The following is a 17,920-nucleotide window of genomic DNA, read 5'->3' on the forward strand; positions in this document are numbered from 1 at the left end:
TTGGCTGTTTGATATTCATGTTATCTGTTTGTCTGTACAGTTGAACTGATTTGTCTGATGTTTCCAGAGGTACATAAGTTGCTTAAGTTCAATTTGAACTTGCTTTTGCTTGGTTGCTTAACCACATAGGTATAACTCTCTGACTTCATGTAGTCTAGAAGACCTGTCCTGTTACTTGGGCAGGCACCTGTCTGAAGCCCTCCTTAAGAGGCAATGCTTGTGAATGTTTACTTTTGTGCCAAGCAGGAAAAGTCCTTTGATAAGGCAATTGGCAGATAAAAGAGATGTGTAATCCATCTCCTGCTATTCAGTGTGTCATCCAATTTGCTCACACACCTTGTGTTGATGCATTGTGGATATTAACCCAAGATCCTTGTTGAGTCAGTCATATGTGGAGAAGAGTTCCAACTTTCTGAACTCCCACTTTCATTTGTCTGAAGCTCTCCCAGGCCAGAGATAAGAGCTGTGAGGTATTACCCTCACTTCCCACTTCATTTGCTTCACCCTAACTCTCAATGTTAGGGTTAAGAGCTAACTACACCCGATTCCAGTTGGCTTGTGTTTCACAGCCTAACCTTGTGTGAGCCCACTTTGTTTGTATATAGTGTGTGCTAATTGTGTGTATGTTTGCCTGTGCTGTTTAGGACAGCTTGCTGCCTGTGCAAGTTAGATAGAAACCTCAACCTAGGACCATTGTGGATTGCATGATAACTATTAGGCTCGAGTCAGTCTCCCTTCTAGTTTGTCATTTCCCGTCTCTGGTTTAAAGGAAGTTTCTCCCCTGTTAAGGGGAACTACGTTGCCCTGATCCTCATACCAGATGAGGTACGTAGGTAAGAGATCGTACGAGATCTCTCCGGGCACCCTTTTTCTTTTTGTGTGTGTTTGTTTGACAGTTATTAGGCTCGAGTGCCAGACTCCCTTTTAACTTGTTTGTTTGTTAACCCTCTTATGTGTTAGGAGATGGATGTAAGACCAGCGATTGGCAGTCCATATCCTATTGGTGTTTGTCTGTGTGGAGTCCGACGTAAGTCCAGCGATTGGCAGTTGGTTTCCTGTGTGTGTTTATTGGTTCGGAGTCTGATGTAAGCCCAGCGATTGGCATTCGGTTTCCATGTTTGCCTGTTTGTGTGTGTTTGTTTCGGCGTGCGTTAGCCGAACTACGGTAGCTTTGATTCTCATTCCAGATGAGATACGTAGGCATAGGATGCGATATCCTAGCGAGCCCGTTCCCCTCTTCTCCACCTGTGTTGCGTCCGGTGTGTGTGTGTGCATTCTTTTGAGCAGTGTTTAGCAACCTTTCTTCTATCTTTTTTAGCGTGGATCCCGTCGAGTCCGATGGATGCGTAGGGGTGCTAATACCTTCCCTTCGCATAACCGACTCCCGATCCCATCTCTCTTTGGTCGCGAGACCATGTCTTTTCCAGGTTTACTTCGAGCGTTTCCTTTCCCTCTTTGGGATAAATAACGCACGATGGCGGCTCTATTTGTTTTGTTTTAGCCCGCCGGTTGTTTTTCGCGGATGCGAGAGCTGGCGACTCTGCTGGGGATTCATAGAAGTTGACCTATTGCTGGTCCATCTTCCCTAAGCGAGTCTCTCCTAGCGTTCTAGGATAGTTTAGGTTGCTTGTGTTGCTCTATTTATTGCATTTATGATTATTATGTTGTGTACATATTTGCATAAATATTTGCATGCATCATACTATCATGTTGTTGTCCTCTGTACAGGTGGTTCCTATGATTTGGGGGGGGGGGGTGTTCTGAGTGGGGCTAAAACCCAGGCCCGAGTATACACCTAGGATTAGTGTGGTCTCATGTTGCCTCTCATGTTAGGTCAACATGTTTTTGGCGACGTGACATACCACAAGCCGGACGAGGTTCTTTTGAGGGAGCTCTTCCTTTGTGGAGTTTCCACTTTGGTTGAGTTACCTCATATGAGTTGGTGACTTCGGTAACCGTTCTTTCCCAGATCTTTAGTTTAGACGATCTTAAGAGAGCTGCAATGGCACACCCGAAAGGGCAAACCCGTTGAGTATCTTTGCCCGATTGTCGAGACCATTATCCGCCTTAGGATGACCTGATTAGAATTCACCTGTGAGGGGAGGGTTGATTCGTACAGATGCATGTTCTGATGGTGACTTTGATGGTGACTAATGGTTCCGTTATTGATCAGAGTCCTATTTATAAGTCGGATTTATGGACATTTATTTCTGAGACGCCGGAGTGCTGTTCGTATTATTTATCAGTGGGGATCCGTTTATTTCAGGATTCCCCGGGCTGGTTCAGAGGGTCTTATGGTTATCTGTTCAGAGAATCTCTGGTGATGATGGTGATGTATCTTTCAGTTCCGTTTATTTCGGAACCCAAGTCGGACTTATGATTGTTCAGTACCGCAGATAGTAATGATCAGTTCAGAGATCAAGGCTTCAGTACAACAGATGATCAGATGACTTGGAGGATGGCACAATGCATTGCATTCATTCATCAGCATTATTCACATTTTGCATTTATCTGCATCTAACTCATGTTTATCCATATGCAGGGACATTCTTGATTGAGATCCTGGTTGAGAGACTTCTTTGTTCCAGACATGAGGCCCGGCTTGAAAGATGACGTCGTCTACAGTTTCTTCAATCCAGAGATTGATGTGTTGAGGGATATGATAGCATTGATTACACCTGACCATGTGGGGATGTTCCGTGAGTATTATGGTGGTATTCTGAAGTTGGTTTTCAGGCTCACAGACGGTGATAGGAGCGCCACTCATACTCTTCTCCAGTTTTATGACCCGGGCTTGAGATGCTTCGTGTTCCCAGATTACTTGTTGGGACCCTTGATGGAGGACTATGATAGCATCCTGGGTATTCCGATCCGAGATCAGATTCCTTTCTATGCCACTAAGGGGGAGCCTGACATCGCTGAGATCTCTCGTGCTCTTTATTTGAGCCCAGAGGTGACCGAGGGGGGTTTGAAGGAGAAGGGAAAGTTACCCGGTTTTCATTTGAGTTTCTTGGAGGCTAAAGCCAAGGAACATGCTGATGTGGGTAATTGGAAGACTGTCTGTGCCTTGATTGCTGTAAGCACTTATGGGATTATCCTGTTTCCTAATCAGAAGAGCTTTGTGGACATTAATGCCATCAGATTGTTTATACAGAGGAATCCTATTCCTACTCTGGTTGGAGATGTCTATTACTCGGTCCATAATCGGAACGAGAAGCGGCGTGGGGGATTGATTCGATGTTATGCTCAGCTGCTGTACAAATGGTTCATGGGGTATTTGCCTTCCAGAGGTGCCTTTGTCGCTCTTGATCCTAATGTCAGGTGGTCAGTCAGGTTAATGGGTTTGCGGGCCAAGGACATAGCTTGGACTCACAATGGTATGGTCGGACGAGATTTCATATACAGTTGTGGGAGTCTTCCCAATGTGCCTCTTATAGGAGTTCAAGGTTGCATTAATTACAACCCGGTGCTTCTTAGGAGACAGATGGGGTTTGCTGTGGAGGGTCCTCCTCTCGGGCGAGAGATTCAGGAGTCGTTATACTTCCTAATTGAGGGTAATCAGGCCAAGTTGAGGCAAGTGTCTGATGAGTGGCGTAGCATTCAGAGAAAGGGCAAGGTTCCTTTTGGCAAGGTTAACAACAGGTCTTTTCCCCCATTTGATGATTGGATCAGAAGGAGGATCGAGCTCACACATCTACCATTTCCTGGAGGTGATCCTTGGTATCCTTTGATTGAGGGGCCGCGTTCTTCTGTCAGTATGGAAGAATTCCTCGAGATGAAGAAAGCCAGAGATCAGTTGCAAGTAGAGAAAACTGAATTGGAAATGAGTGTTGCTAGGATTCAGATAGCTAATCAGGAGATCAGAGGGAGAATGGAAGATCAGGATAAGCGACATGCCATGGAGGTGAAGCGATTTGAGATAGACACTGCCTATTACCGCAAGATCAGCCAAGCGTTGGAGTCGTCGACAAAGGAGCATGACATCACCAAAGAGAGGTTGGCTAGAGCTTCAAAGGTCATTGAAGATGAGAAGAGGAGGCAAATCCTTGTGAGAGATCAGAGGGAAGACAGAGTCAGAATCCTCGTCGCCGAATGGGAAGCAAAGTTGAAGATTAAGGAAGCAGAGAACACGAAGATCGTTGCTAAGAGAGATCACTATCTTGCTGAGAGAGATCATTACTTCAGACGGATGAAGATTGGCCAGAAGGAGATAGGGAGATTGCAGCAGGAGAACACTGGGCTTAGGTTCGCGGTGAAGTTTACCAAGATGGTAGATGATGCAGAGCCGTCTGGGGGACCTTCTTCAGGCTAGTCTTTTGTTATCATTTGTATGGATTACCGTCAGGCCTGTTGATGAAATTCACTTGCTTGTATGTTCTTTCTGATTCTGGAGAATTGTATTTGATTTGTATCAGGTTGATGTATGACTATTGCACTTATTGTGCACTTTTTGATATGCAGTGGTTGTTTTATTTCAGTGACCAATCCTCAAGCTTTATTTGCTTTCCCGTATGCTCTCACATAACACACACATGGTTGGGTGGTATTTTGCTAAATCATATATCTCTGAGCCGAGTGGTGAAACCAGAAGATTGAATATCAGAATGTTGCTGCCGGATTATTATCTGTCTCGTTGAAGCCAGGGTCGAAAGACAGAGTGTTCCTCATGTGGATAGACATTGCATTCATGCATGAACCATAATAACTTGTTTTCTATTTTGCAGGTGTCAGTTGCTAACGTGCTTAATTGTTTCAGGAATCATTGCTCGTGCGCGTAGAGTTGTACCTTTGCACTCAACACGTCCACACAGATATTTCACCAGACGCAACACGCCTAGACTGATGGATCTACCCAATGCAGATTTTCTCGAGCTGAAGGAGAAGATGAATGAGCTGATCAATGTCATGCAAGGGTTTGCTGTGGGCCAGAAAGCACTTGCTGATAAAGTAGAGAAGCTCGAGCGGGCTTCAGCTGCCAATAGTGGTGTCAACTTGGAAGGTGTCTCTAACCAGGGCCTTGGTGGTTCCAGGGATGGGGGAGATCTTGGAAAGAAGACAACTGCTGGCGTGGTAATCAATAATGCTGGTGGTTTTGGTGCTGCTACGAGCGGTAAACCGGGTCCGGTGGGCAATAACTTGAAAGATAGTTGGTTTCCTCCTTTCTTTGGGGTTGGGGAGGATAGAGAAGAAGACAGAGAAGCAGATCAATTCTCCATGCATAATGAACCATTCGGGCAGTATGGTGTTCAACCACCAAACAAGGAGATTCAGTTGCTGGCGGAGAAAATCAGAGCTCTAGAGAGTTATGCCACTCCAGGGGTTGTTAATATGTCGAATATGGGGCTGGTTGAGGGGATTGTGATCCCACAGAAATTCAAAGCGCCTGCATTTGACAAGTATAATGGGAGTTCCTGCCCGGAAACTCAACTTCAGGCTTTCGTCCGCAAGATTTCTGCTTATACGATGGATCAGAAGTTGTGGGTGTATTTCTTCCAGGACAGTCTGTCTGGAGGATCCCTGGAATGGTACACCAAGCTGAAGTCTTCTGACATTAAGAGCTGGCAGGATCTTGGAGATGCATTCTTTAAACAGTATCAATTCAACGCTGACATGGCTCCTAGTCGTACCCAGCTGCAGGGTATGTCTCAGAAGCCTAATGAGGGGTTTAAAGAGTATGCACAGAGGTGGAGGGAGCTGGCTGCCCGAGTTCAACCACCGTTGGTAGACCGAGAAATGTCGAATTTGTTTATGGGTACCCTTCAAGGGACATTTGCTGAAAGGATGGTTGGATGCCCGGTTACCAACTTCGCTGATATTGTGGTGGCCGGAGAAAGAATAGAGAGTTGGTTGAAGCTGGGGAAAATCCAGGGTAATGCTTCGTCATCTGGATCGAAGAAGCCCTTTGGAAATGATCAGAGGAAGAAAGAGGGTGATACAAGTGCCGTGTATACCCAAAGAGGACCGAGTAGGGATCGTTACTACCAGCACACTGTTGCGGTAACTATTCCTGCTGATAATCAGCCTGCACAACAGCAACAACCGCAACAACAACAAAGGCAACCATTTCAACAGAGACCGCAGAGGACTGGGTATTAGGTGCGAGGATGAATGAATGATCGTCAATTCGATAGGCCACCTGTGACCTATTCTTTCTTGTTGAAAAAGCTGAAGGATTTGGGGTTGGTACAACTGAGAACTTTGGCTCCTTTGAGACCTGATCAGAGGCCAGCCAGTTTTGATGAGAACGCCAAGTGTGAGTTTCACTCGGGTGCACCTGGACACAACGTAGAAAATTGTAAAGCTTTTAAGCATGTGGTCCAGGACCTGGTGGATTCCAAAGCTATCAACTTTGCTCCATCTCCAAATGTTAATGTTAATCCCATGCCCGCGCATGGTCAAATGGGGGTGAATGCCATTTCTGAAGAGGGCAGAATTGGGCTGTTGAATGTTGATCAGTTGAAGACTCCGTTGGCCGAGGTCAAAAGGCAGTTATTGAAGAATGGGGTCTTTCCGGGCTGTGATGATTGTTGTGCTGCGTGCACTGTTGCTCCGAATGGGTGTATATTGTTGAGGGAGGCTGTCCAGAGGCTGATGGATGAGGGAAGCCTCAGGTTTGAGAAGGTGGATTTGGTGAAGGAGGATGTCTCCATCATAACTATCTATTTCGACCCGGTTGATTTGTCAACGCTGGTCGATGCGGCTCCAGTTACTATCACGGTACCTGGACCACTTCCTTATGACAAAGATGATGCTGTGCCGTGGCATTATGGTGGGGAGGTGTACTGTAATGGAGAGTAGTTGGAGGACCAGAATGCGGATGAAACCACCGTTTCAAAGGTGGATAATTCCGGACCCAGTGGTTTCACTCGCAATGGAAGGTTATTTGCCCCTGATGCTTTGAGAAGTGGGGAAGGAGAAAAAGAAAAGAAAGAAAAGGCCGAGGCTTTAGCCAGGGCAAGAGGGAAATAAGTAATCAATGAAGGTACTCCTGTGGTGACACCGGCGCCTGGTGGTTCGGAGAAAGAACTTGATGATGAAGCCGAAGAGTTTTTGAGAATCATCAAGAAGTCGGAGTACAAGCTTGTTGACCATCTGCAGCAGACCCCGTCTAAGATCTCAATCTTGTCGTTGTTGCTGAGCTCTGAGGGGCATAGAGAGGCTTTGTTGAAAATTTTGAAGAGAGCCTATGTTCCTCAAGAGATCACAATTAATCAGTTGGAGATGGTGGTGTCGAATGTCAATGCCAGCCATGGGCTGGGTTTCACTGATCTGGACCTAATTGTGGATGGGAGGAATCATAATCGGGCTTTACATATCGCAATGGAATGTAAAGGAGCCGTGCTCTCGCATGTGTTGGTTAATACCAGCTCTTCTTTGAATGTGTTGCCAAAGAAAGCCCTGGCGAAGCTGGACTGTGAAGGTATGATTTTAACGCCCACTGACCTGATAGAGAGAGCTTTCGACGGTTCGAAGCGGGTTGTGTTTGGAGATGTTGAGCTCCCAGTGAAGATTGGACCTGAGGTGTTCGAGTCGGTATTCTATGTCATGGATATTCAACCGGCATACAGTTGCCTGTTGGGTCGCCCATGGATCCATGCTGTTGGGGCAGTGACTTCGACTTTGCACCAGAAGCTAAAGTATATCTGGGACGGGCAGGTCGTCACTGTTTGTGGGGAGGAGGACATCTTCGTCAGCCACCTGTCATCGTTCAAATATGTTGAAATGGACGGTGAGATATGGGAAACCCCGAGTCAAGCATTCGAAACTGTTAAGGTGGAAAATGCTCTTTTTGCCAAGGAAGAGGAGAAACCGTCCATTTCTTCATACAAGCAGGCCGCTGAGGTGGTGAAGAGTGAGGAAGCTCCTGGTTGGGGGAAGATGATGGACATCGCCGCCAAGAAAGACCGATTCGGAGTGGGTTATCAGCCGGGCCGAGGCTCGTCTGGACAAGGAAGGGGACGTCGTCCGTCGTTCACATTCACCAGTGCTGGAATGCTGGATCCAGATCACATCTGTATGGTGGGTGAAGAAGTCGACAGTGACTGCGAGATTGATCAATGGATAAAGCTGTGCGCACCAGGGATGGAAGTCCAAAACTGGAAGGCCGAAAAGATCATCACTGTCACTCTACTTGAAGAGTAATATTTTATGTTTTCAATTTTATTTGCATGGAAGCCATACGTCTTGCCCGAAACGTAAAGGTTCATTGTAAGGGCCACCTCATGTTCATTTTGCAAAATTTGCATCATAAATAAATGGATGTTTTTCAATTAAAAGCGGTGTTCCCCGTTCTTCATTTATTTTTGCAGTTTAAAAACAAAAATAAAAATGGCAATGTTTTCATTTTCTTTTCAATTTGTCTCGCTCCGGTTCTAAAGCAATGCATGAATCAACATTCATGCAGATGCGATCTTTCTCCGGATCTCATTGATAACAATCCTGTTACACCCTCATATGACTTCGACAATCCGATTTATCATGCCGAAGAAGAAGGCGAAGATGATTGTGAACTGCCAGAGGAATTAGCCAGGTTGTTGAAACAAGAGGAGAAGGTGATTCAGCCGCACGAGGAGCAGGTTGAGCTTGTGAATTTGGGTGCAGAAGAGGTCAGAAAGGAAGTGAAAGTTGGGGCCGCTTTGGAGGCGAGTGTTAAGAGCAGAATGGTAGCATTGTTGAAAGAGTATGTCGACATCTTTGCCTGGTCTTATCAAGATATGCCAGGGTTAGATACTGATATTGTTGTGCACAAGCTACCGTTGAGAGCAGATTGTCCTCCAGTGAAGCAGAAGTTGCGCAAAACTCGACCTGAAATGGCAATGAAAATTAAAGAGGAAGTGCAGAAGCAGTGGGATGCTGGTTTCCTTGCTGTCACTAATTATCCGCCTTGGGTCGCAAACATTGTGCTGGTGCCGAAGAAAGATGGGAAGGTGAGAATGTGTGTGAACTACCGGGATCTGAACAGAGCTAGCCTGAAAGATGATTTCCCATTACCTCACATTGATGTGTTGGTAGATAATACAGCTCAATTCTCGGTGTTTTCCTTCATGGATGGCTTTTCTGGCTATAATCAAATCAAAATGTCGCCAGAGGATATGGAGAAAACAACGTTCATCACACCATGGGGCACTTTTTGTTATAAGGTGATGCCATTTGGTCTCAAGAACGCCGGTGCTACTTATCAGAGGGCCATGGTGACTTTGTTTCATGATATGATTCATCATGGAATCGAATGCTATGTTGATGACATGATAGCAAAGTCCCAAATAGAAGAGGGGCATTTGGTAGATCTGGCCAAGTTATTTGACCGGCTGAGACAGTTCAGACTGAGGTTGAATCCGAACAAGTGCACTTTCGGAGTGCGGTCCGGTAAATTGCTGGGGTTCATTGTAAGCGAAAAAGGAATCGAGGTTGATCCTGCTAAAGTAAAAGCAATAAGAGAAATGCCTGAACCGAGAACGGAGAAGGAGGTTCGTGGTTTTTTAGGTAGATTGAACTACATTTCACGGTTCATATCTCATCTAACAGCCACGTGTGAACCTATATTCAAGTTGTTGAGGAAAGATCAAACGGTCAGGTGGAATAATGATTGCCAAGCGGCATTTGAAAAGATAAAAGAGTATTTGCAGGAGCCTCTGATTCTGATGCCTCCTGTGGAGGGACGACCGTTAATTCTGTACTTGACGGTCCTCGAGGGGTCTATGGGGTGTGTACTGGGGCAGCATGACGAGTCTGGTCGAAAAGAGCATGCCATATACTACCTTAGCAAAAAGTTTACCGACTGTGAAACAAGATATTCACTGCTCGAGAAAACTTGTTGTGCTTTGGTCTGGGCTGCTCGCCGACTGAGGCAGTATATGCTGGTTCATACCACTTTATTGATTTCCAAGATGGATCCAATCAAGTACATTTTTGAGAAGCCAGCATTGACCGGACGGGTTGCGAGGTGGCAAATGATTTTGACAGAATATGATATACAGTATACCTCTCAGAAGGCGATAAAGGGGAGTGTATTGTCTGATTACCTCGCTCAGCAACCCATTGAGGATTATCAACCGATGAAGTTTGAGTTCCCTGATGAGGACATCATGTTTCTCAAATCGAAAGATTGCGAGGAACCGATCCCGGAGGAGGGGCCTGACCCTGAATCCGAATGGATTCTGATGTTTGATGGGGCCGTTAACGTGAATGGTAGCGGTGTTGGTGCTGTTTTGGTTACGCCGAAAGGATCCCACATTCCTTTTGCTGCCCGACTAACATTTGAGTGCACCAACAACGTGGCTGAATACGAAGCTTGTATATTGGGGATTGAAGAGGCGATTGATTTGAGAATCAAAAACCTTGTTATATATGGAGATTCAGCTTTGGTTGTGAATCAGGTTAACGGAAAGTGGTATACGCATCAGTCTCATTTAGTTCCATACCGGGATTATACGAGGAGATTGTTGACGTTTTTCACCAAGGTGAAAATGCATCACGTGCCTAGAGAAGAGAATCCTTTGGCAGATGCTTTGGCTACTCTGGCCGCCTTGATTAAGGTGCAGTGGTGGAATCAGTTCCCCAGTGTGGAGGTGGGGCGTCTGGTTAGACCGGCTTATGTGTTTGCTGTTGACACAGCGCCTGACGATGAGAAGCCGTGGTATTACGATATCAAGCGCTATCTGGAGACCCAAGAATATCCTGCGGGAGCATCCAAGAAGGACCGAAAGACTCTAGGGAGGTTGGCCATGGTGTTCTACTTGAATAAGGATGGGGTTTTGTACAAACGGAATTTCGATTGGGTTTTGCTCAGATGCGTTGATGATAAAGAAGCAAGCCAGTTGATGAAAGAGGTCCACGAAGGGTCGTTCGGTACCCATGCCAGTGGGAATGCAATGGTGAAGAAGCTGCTGAGGGCAGGTTATTATTGGATGACAATGGAGGCCCAATGTTTCAATTTCGTGCGGAAGTGTCATAAATGCCAGATTTATGCTGACAAGGTGCACGTGCCTCCGAACCCGTTGAGTTTGATGTCGTCTCCGTGGCCGTTTGCTATGTGGGGCATCGATATGATTGGGAAGATTGAGCCTACGGCTTCGAATGGGCATCGATTCATATTAGTGGCTATTGATTACTTCACCAAGTGGGTGGAAGCAGCCTCTTATACGAACGTAACAAAGCAGGTCGTCGCCAGATTTCTCAAGAGAGACATCATTTGCAGATATGGGGTTCCCGAAAGAATCATTACTGATAATGGTTCTAATTTGAATAGCAAGATGATGGCAGAATTGTGCCGGGAATTCAAGATCGAACATCACAACTCTTCTCCTTATCGTCCGAAGATGAATGGGGCGGTTGAGGCAGCCAATAAGAATATTAAGAAGATTGTGCAGAAAATGGTCGTGACCTATAAAAACTGGCATGAGATGTTGCCGTTTGCATTGCATGGGTATCGAACTTCGGTGCGTACATCTACTGGGGCAACGCCTTTCTCGTTGGTATATGGAATGGAAGCTGTGCTACCGGTTGAGGTTCAAATTCCCTCCTTGAGAGTCCTGATGGACGTGAAATTGCAAGAGGCTGAATGGGTAAGGACCCGGTACGAAGAGTTGAGCCTGATTGAGGAAAAGAGGCTGGCGGCCATTTGTCATGGGCAGTTATACCAGCAGCGGATGAAGCGTGCTTTTGACCGAAAGGTACGACCTCGTGTGTATCGCGTGGGTGATATGGTGCTGAAAAGGATCCTTCCTCCTCAAAACGATCGTAGGGGCAAATGGACACCCAATTATGAAGGTCCATTCGTGGTCAAGAAGGTTTTCTCTGGCGGAGCCTTGTTGTTAACGACCATGGATGGTGAGGATTTTCCATCCCCTGTGAATGCGGACGCAGTTAAAAAATACTTCGTATAAAGAGACCTGCTGGACGAAAAGAATAAAATAGTCCAGGCAAAAATGGGCATCCCGGCGAACCCAAAAAAATGAAAAAAAGGGTTCGGGCAAAAATTAGGGATCAAAAGAAAATTGTACACCCGGCAAGTCGAAAACCTGAAAAGGCGGCTTGGGCAAAAAAGGGTATCCCGGTGGACTGAAAACCCGAAAGGGCGGTCCAGGCAAAAGAGGGATTGAAACGAACAACTACGTCTAGCATGGTCGTTTGTACTTTGGATATGACATGGATAGTCCCCGGTGGGGATCAATCGGGAATGACTTGTTCAGAAGGCAGAAAGCACGGAGAGTCTGAGGACATATGGGGTGTAACCGAGTTGGAACTCGATAAGATCGCGGTTTCACATTGCCATTAGGATAGATTTTTCCTTTTGTGCGCAATTACCTCTTTTCAGGAATTGCTTCCTTTGTATTGCTCAATTTGAGCCACACTTTTTCAATCAATAAAATGCATATTCAGTCAAATAATTTTGTTTTTTGTTTTCGTTACCGCTTTGATTGCAAAAACATCCGTTTATTTTGATAAAGAATCTTTGCATTTTAAGACATACAGGTCCCTTCCAATGCATGCTTATAGGATTGAAAACTTGGAATCTTATTCGGAAGGTTGAGTGACTCAAGTGTTGAAATCTTGACACGCCGGGGGCACGGTTTTATCTAACGATCTCTTTTGTAGGTACTGTTAGGTATTTTCACTCACTTGCAGATCGTGATGTGGAAGCTTTTGACAAAAGATCCCCGTGGAGTCCAATCAGGGACGAATGAATGGAAGAACGGTGAAAAGACGGTGAGGACGTACGAAGATCCTGGATATTAATCAAGAAGACTCTTCAAAGTCTGAAGATTAGAAAGGTTGTACCAATCTAAGGAGTTCGCTCTCTGTAGAATACGGAGCAGTCGAGAATACAAGGTGATGAATCTGAAAAGTCCAGACGAGTTTGGGAGTTCTCGAAATTGGAAAGCTGACAGTGGATATAGACGGTGAATGCCATGGTTCGACGAGTCGACGGGTGTTCAATACCAGGCTTTCCTGGTTTCCCCAAGCAGGGTTGGGATTGTTACCTCCTCAGTAGATTCAAGGTCTGTGTCTTCCCAAGCAGGGTCGGGATGGTTATCTCCCCAGCATGTTTGAGATCGGTATTTCTTCAGCAGCCAGGCCTGAAGATTTCTATTTCCCAGTGGAGGTATCTATTGGTATTGGTTTCTCCAAGCTGAGTCGGGATTGTTATATCCTCGGCAATTCAGAGACCGTTGTTTCCCCACAGAGGGTGTTGGTGGTTTATTCCCCAGTGGAGTCCCCAAGGCGATCGGGTGCAGAGGAGGTTATTCCTGGTAAGGGTGGCCTATTCCCCAGCAGGGTGGGGATCAGAGTATTGGCGAGTTCCTCAGCAGAGTGCCTCGAGCTCCCCAGGAGAGTCCCTTGAAGGGGATACTTTTTACGCATTCATCATGTTGATAAGCATAGCATATTGCATAATAAATCGCGTAGCATTTCCATGATTATGGAGCATTACGCTAAAAAATATCATGCATCAGCATTGCAAGCATAAGCTAGTCTCAAGTCATGGTTATTGTTTGAGAGGTGGTTTCGCCAGAAGGTGAAGGTGTTATTCTGCGGAGTTTTGCAACGTGTTTTTAATCAACAATATTCCCCAGTAGTGCGATATTGAAGGAAGGGTTTCTGTCGAGCGGAGATGGAAATGATAATCAAAGAAGTTTCGGGGTTCAAAAAGAAAAGCAAACAAGAGAAAGAATAATCCCCAGCGGAGCGTAAAGTGTTCGTTTGCTAGGGTTGAATAGAGAATAGCCGGTTCATGGCTTGTTACTCCCCAATATGGGTCGTTGGTACGCCTGCCGACTCATTTATCACTGTTTTTATCTCTGCCGATGCTGACCGACATGACCAGTTTTCCGGTGATCAGACCGAGGTGTGGCATTCAGGCCAGTTTCCGATTTTCAGATCGAAGAAGTTTCCGACGTTCAGGTCGAAGAGCTTGTGGCATTCAGGCCAGTTTCCGATATTCAGATCGAAGAAGCTTCCAGAGTTCAGATCGAAGCAGCTTGTGGCGCTCAGGCCAGCTTTCCGGTGTTCAGACCAAAGTGGCGTTCAGGCCAGTTGTTGGGCATTCAGGCCAATCTCCCGGTATTCAGGCCGATGTCAATACTCTCATACTATGATGTTCAGTATTCAGACTAACGAGTGGCATTCAGGCCATGGTTATTCCGGTGTTACCATTTATTTTGGTATACAGACCAATATTTCGGTTCGGTATTCAGGCCGACTGTCTCCGTACCAGACGGGTTATTCTCCTTTTCAAAATTGCTTCTTTGCCGATTCTGACAGGCATTGTTAATTATTTTCCCATCAGAGTGCAAATTGTTCGTCTGTTCTTGGTATTCAATCACTCTTCACCCTGATCATCTGAAAGCCGAGGCTATTCATATCGACAGGTTCACAGTGGATTGAATAGGGGCAGCTGTAACACCTCAAAATTTGACCTCCTCTCTTGGGACTAGCTTATCATACTGCATTGCATTGTTAGGACATTAGGCATTACATTTTGCATATCATGTGGAAACAATGAGCAAGTCATCCTCCTAAGTCTTTCTCAGAAGATGGAGAGGATAAGAAATTCAAGCATGAGGGTCTCATGAATTGATCACTAGCCATCTGAGGGTTTGTGCTTCAATTAGGGTTTCTTGGTTCCTCAAGGAGATTGATCATTATCTTGGTTGAAGTGGTACATCACCATCATCATGGTCTTATCATCACCAAGAGGTTCATTGTGCCTGATCATGTTCCTTGGGATTAGGGTTTTGACCTCTGGTCAACCCTAATCAGTTGAATTATACCAGTCAGGATTTTTCAAGGAGATGATGTCTTTGAGGAGATGGGGATCTTCATATGGTTTTATTGAGCTTGTATAAGCTAGGGTTTCATTTTGGAGCCATTTCATCAAGAGATTGAGGCTCAAAATCATCTGTGCATGACCAAGTCATCTATCAACTGCAAAAGTCAACTGCATGGTCAACTGTTGGGTTTGGAGGTGGGATGTGATTAGAAATACTTCATTCATGTTCAAACAAGTCTCATTTTGACATTTCAAACATCAACATTAAAGAAAATAAAGTCAGGACAAAACTTTCCAAAAATAGAAAGTGACCTGTAATTTGAAATTGCCAAAAATGGAAAGGTTTTCAACTCAATATTACATCATCAAAAAAGCTTCAAATAAAATTTGTTGAACATGAAAGTTGTAGATCATTCTCTCCCATTTCCAAAAAGTCCAAGATCATCAATTTCTCATGTGTGGTTGAAGAGATATGATCAAAACTTGGTTAAGGGAACATTGAACTTCAAATGTGCATAACTTTCAAACCATAAGTCCAAATGAGATGGCTCTTTTTTGTACATTCTTCTTATGACCTCTAGTTTCCAAATTTGACATTACATGGCATGCATTACCTTCATATAAATATTTGGAAATTCAATTGATTTTTGGAGGGAAAAATGAAATTCAAAATGTGTGCATTATTTGAACATGTGACCATCACCATTGGTTCCAAAACATCATTTTGAGTGAGATTAAGTCCAAATTCGTACTGTTCATCCATGCATTTTCATGCATAGGGTGAAATTCCAATTTTGCCAAAACACCTCATAATTGCTAATTACATTTACCAAATGGCTTAAGCTTGATTAATCATGTTTAGCATTGCATATAAAGCCCTAATCTCTAACTGTTTTTCACAATTCCCAAGTTTGGATCTAGAATCACAAAAAGTCTCTCAAAATTCTCTCTCATTTTTTCTTCAATTTTCTTCAAATCAAACCATAATTCATTGCCTAATTCATCATCTGGAATCATCATGGAGCAAGATTGAAGGTAGATTCAAGAGATTTCGTGCAGTTTGAAGCATATTCAAAGCTTGAGTTCATCAATGGTGGAATCCAAATTCGGTTGAATCAAGGACAATTGGACCTCAAGCCTTCATCCAAACACTTGTACAAGCTTGCTAGAAGACATTTGAAGCATTGCCAGGCCTGGATTCATCGAATTTCAAAACTGCTCATCAAGAGGTCACAAATTCGATCCTCTTATTTCTTGAAATTGTTATGCTATACTTGTAGATCTTGCAATGCTTGTGATTCTGAGCTTTGAACCACTAAATTCCATGCATTATTGAACAAGTTATGGTGATTTAAAGTTTCATGTGCAAAACTTGTTGGCTTCGATTCTCATTGGATATGATGATTTAGGTTTAGTTATTAGTTGATTCATGATGTACGTTGAAGGATCTATCCATACATGTGCTCAATTTTAAGTTCTGAGAAATTTGTTCTTGAGGATGTTGAAGATCCACTGTTCATGCGCGTGAGGATGATGAAGATGAAATCCAGGTTTTTTGGCCACGGTTTCAAAACCGTTCTCTTAGGTTGCGCTAGGGCTCACTTCCCATTGGCTGCATGGGATTCCCATGCAGCGCGCTTTTTTCATTCAAAAACGCGCTTGGTTCGATTCCAGGCGGTGGCTGTTTTTTCACATGCTTCTTGGATTTTTCTTTTTCCCTCCTATGTCATATCCATGCTTCACATGCTTATTTTTTAATTTTTCATGACCTTTAAAAATTCATAAGTGATTAAATAATGATCCAAAAATTGTGGGACTTTTTGCATTATGTCACATTTTTTCTCTAGGATTTTATGAATATTATTTTGCAAATTGTGCATGGCTGGTTTATTTTTTGCCCTAGGTTTTGTGTACATGTATGCATTCTTGACATTGCCTTGGTTCATCATTTGTGAAATGCTCAATTTTAATCCAATGCTCATGAAATTTTACATGATGAAACTAGACATCTTGCTGGACATTTTGGTGTTGAGTTTGCATTTTTATCAATTGCCATTGCTGATTTATGATTTTTCTAAGTTAGGTGTGACAATTTGTGTCACACCTTGTGATGTCCAACTTGATTGATGAATTTACCATGCCAAATGATCTCCAAATGTTCTGATTTTTTGTATGGTGCTTGATATGAATGTTGTGAATGCTCATGATTTTTTGTGGAATTTTTGGAATCATTTCTGATTCAATTGAAATTTTTCATTCTGGTTGGTCATGTTTGAGCTTTTGAAGTGTCTTGATCTTCATGTGATTGTGAAATGCTTGTGGTTTATCCTATGGATGTGAAATTTTGCACACTCTTTCTAGACATGTTAAGGGTTGTTTTGGCTTTGGTTTGAGGTTTTTACCATGATTCATTTCTGTTTTAGGCTTGTGCTAAGTTGGTGTACCATTTGGTGTCACATATGAGCTTGTTATGTTTGCCTTGACTTGATGAATTTGATTACCATGCCTAATATTGTCCAAATGATCTATCTTTTTGTGTGATGATCATGTTGTATGTTCTGTTTACTAGTGAATTTTGCCAAAATTATTTGAATCATTTTTGAATTATTGTGCATTTGTTCATTCTGATGTCACAATGTGGTTACAATGTGCATACCTTGCCATGTTTGATTCATAAAATGAATTTGGTAATTGATATTGATATGGGACTTTTTGGATCATGTTCTTGATTGTTTGAAGTTGATTCATGTCAAATTTCATGTTCTGTTTTGATTTTTTTTTCTCTATCTTTGACCCTAGGCTTTGACCTAGTGGTTTGCCTCTCATGTTTGAGCTTTGATTTCAGGTTGAACATCCAGGTTATATGGTTCATGATGCAACCTCACTTGAGCATTTGATGTTTGATTTTGACTACTAACCTTGTGTGTTTTGTAGGGTTGTTAACTCATTTGAGTTTGACTTGTTGGCTTATGCTTTTGTTCATTGGGTTTGGCTGTTTGATATTCATGTTATCTGTTTGTCTGTACAGTTGAACTGATTTGTCTGATGTTTCCACAGGTACATAAGTTGCTTAAGTTCAATTTGAACTTGCTTTTGCTTGGTTGCGTAACCACATAGGTATAACTCTCTGACTTCATGTAGTCTAGA

This window comes from Lathyrus oleraceus, chromosome 5 (genome assembly GCF_024323335.1).
Source record: "Lathyrus oleraceus cultivar Zhongwan6 chromosome 5, CAAS_Psat_ZW6_1.0, whole genome shotgun sequence".
Lineage (NCBI taxonomy): Eukaryota > Viridiplantae > Streptophyta > Magnoliopsida > Fabales > Fabaceae > Lathyrus > Lathyrus oleraceus.